The sequence below is a fragment of the Phaseolus vulgaris genome, chromosome 8 (assembly GCF_051622355.1).
Source record: "Phaseolus vulgaris cultivar YP4 chromosome 8, ASM5162235v1, whole genome shotgun sequence".
Classification (NCBI taxonomy): Eukaryota; Viridiplantae; Streptophyta; class Magnoliopsida; order Fabales; family Fabaceae; genus Phaseolus; species Phaseolus vulgaris.
The window spans coordinates 48,302,626-48,305,806 of record NC_143505.1 but is presented as its reverse complement, the minus strand read 5'-3'; positions in this window follow the sequence as shown (position 1 = coordinate 48,305,806).

The window sequence follows — 3,181 nt, the reverse complement described above, 5'->3', positions numbered from 1 at the left end:
TGGGTGATCAAATCTGATAGAGACATCTGTTTCTGTCTGTGCTTCAGTTGTTGTTTGTAATCCGTCCAAGACTGTGGAAGCTTTTCGATCAAGAGTTCGGACACGAATTCATCTGGCAATTTTATGCTTTCAGTTTTGATATCTTCAATCAGCTTGTGATATTCGTTTATTTGGATTTTGATGTCTTTGCCTTCGATCATCTCCCAGCGGTAGTATTTTGCAATTACGAACCTTTGTCTGACGATGTCTTCGGCAGTATATTTGAGGATAAGAGAATCCCAAATATCTTTCGCATTCTTATAAGAAGCATAAACATCAAACAGATCGTTAGATAACACACTGAGTAAAGTGTGACGACATACCTTATTCGCATGGATCCAGTCGTCAACTTGTTTCGCAGCCGTGGTTGAGTCGGGTTTGGCAGTTGTAAGTGCATGAGCAACTCCGTACATGTCCAATAGGGTGGACACGCGTTCTTGCCAACGTCGGAAGTTCTGACCGGTGAAGACTTCAATTTTGGAGACGTGCGGAAATGGTTTCGCAAAAATGGTTTGTGTTGCAGAAACAACATTTGATGTTTCCGGAGCAGTGTTGTCGTTGTTGTTCGGATTTTCAGCCATAAGTCCTTACGATTGTAGTTAAAATGGCTTTAAAACGAACAAAAATAGTTTCCCGAGACGTGAGTAATCACTGCCCGTAAGGACTTATCCGCGATGTATTGCGCAAGTCCCCCAGGATACAACAGGAACCTCCCGGTAATTTCCGAGGATCAGAACTAGCAAGTTTCTCTTTAAAAGAGTAATACCAAATAGAACCCAAAAATATTATAATATTAAAATAAAGAGGAGAGAGAAAGTGAAAAGTGGAAATTGGGGAAAGAAGAAGATGGTGAGCGGAGGAAGAAGATGAAGTAGTGAGAGTTCCGTTTTCTGAAGAGGGGAAAGCGGTATTTATAGATGGAGAACCCCCAAAGGTGCCGCCTCTTCAAACCCTAGTGGGTTCAAGGTTGTCGCCGCAGAAGAGGGAAGACCAGCGTGAAGGAAGGAGTCAACCTCCCACTCCTCTCGTAACGATCTACAACGTTCGAAAATCCAGCAGTTCGGAGGCGCCCAACTTCCGATTCGTGCGGCCACGATCCAAGGTTGAAAGGGCAACGTTTGATTTTCAACTTGGAAACTGTCTCCACTTCACCCATGCTTCCGATATTTCCTCCAACGGCACTATGAAGGAGTTAGGGTTTTTCTGCGCATCCTCTATTTCTGTTTATGGAATCTTCATTTGCAATACTCTGTTATTTTGCAATACTCTGTTTTTACAACAGTCATCTTGTCCTCCTTCTGTCACACCTTTTACATGAACCCCATAGTTTGCGGTTTTCTTACCTTCATTCTATGTCTTTTTGTGGAACTTGTACCCATTAACAAAGTACTTATTCCACAATGTTATAGATGAATCAAGTCCCCAAGCTATTGCCTTCATGTTTGGTCCGATCACTCCATTTTTCTCATCAACAACTTATGAATTAGTCATAAACACAATTTACATGTAAATTCATTATAGTATAGGTTTAAAATCAACCGATTATAAAATAACACTTACATAGTTTTTAAACCACTCTGAAAAAATACTTATGTATACAAATTGATGCTTCTTCATCGTTGTTGGAGTAAACTTGTGAGAACAATCTTCATAAAAGTATGTGATCAATCACACCAGTGTAATTCAAACATGATGATTAAAAATAAATGTGGTATTTAACTTACTCAAGTATAGTTTTTGACCTCATTGCAATTGATGAGGATATGTACATGGGCTGAACGAGATTCATCATTAGTTAACCAAAATTGTTTGCATGATCCAGTTGGGCGACCACTTTTGACAAAAATTGAGAATGATGATTCTACTCCCTCATTTGTCGTAGTTCGAGAATAATTTCTCAAATTTGCATTTGACAACAAACTTGCATGTTTGAAATAATGGGAACAAAAATAAGTTACTTCACAGTGTCAGTGGAATGCATATATTAGTCCTTCTACCCTTGTCAAATTAGCCACTACTTGTTTTGCATCACCTACCATCCTACAATAAACAACAGGTTTTAAGCATTATACAATGGTTAGGAGCATGTAAATTGAGTAGAAGGTTGTTACCTTTCAAAAGGATACATCCATCTATATTGAACATGACCTCTAATTATTGCCTCCCTTGGAAAATGAATAACGAGGTATTCCATTGAATCAAAGAAACCAGGTGGGAAGATTCTTTTCAGTTTATAAATAATGATTGGTATGTTTGCTTTCATATGAATTAAATCATTCATCCTCAAAGTGTTAGAACATAATTCTCTAAAAATTTACTATTTTAGCAATGGCATTCCAGACAAATTTTGGTAATGAACGAAATGTAATTGGTAGTAAACACTTCATGAAAACATGACAATCATGACTTTTCATTCCATGCATACTCCCTTTATCAATATTTACACACCCTGCGATGTTAGAAGCATAACCATTTCGCATCTTTAACTTTGTAATCCATTTATAAATTGATTTTGCATCTTTTGTGATGAAACTGTAGTTTCCCTTTGGCTTTGCTAACTTCCCATTTTGTAATTGAACCATCTGTAAGTCCCCACGTAAACAGAATTTAGCAACATCTATTCTTGCCTTGTGATTGTTTTTTTGTTTTACCTTTGACCTCCATGACAATATTGAACACATGATAAAAAAAAATTATGTGCATGACATCAAAGTAGTAAGAATCGTCGATGACAGTCAAACCAACTATTTTTACCACCATATTTCAACATAAAAGATTTTGTGTCCTCCATACAATAAGGACATGCTAATTTTCCTTTAATCCCCTATCCTTACAACATCTCATAAGTCGGAAAATCATTTATTGTCCATATCAAGCAAGCTCGCATGACAAAGTTTTCTGGAGATATCATATGTGAATACATCTTCATTCCACAATTTATTAATGTCATCAAGAAGAGGTTGTAAGTAGATATCTATTTGTTTAGTTGGGTTAGGTAACCCTAGTATGAGACAAGTTAGAAGCATCTATGGTTTGGTCATACACATTTCAGGGGGTAGGTTATACGGAATAATGAATATTGGCCAACAAGATTATGGGGAGATTGAAGCTTGGAAGTAAGGAGTGAACCCATCCGAAGACA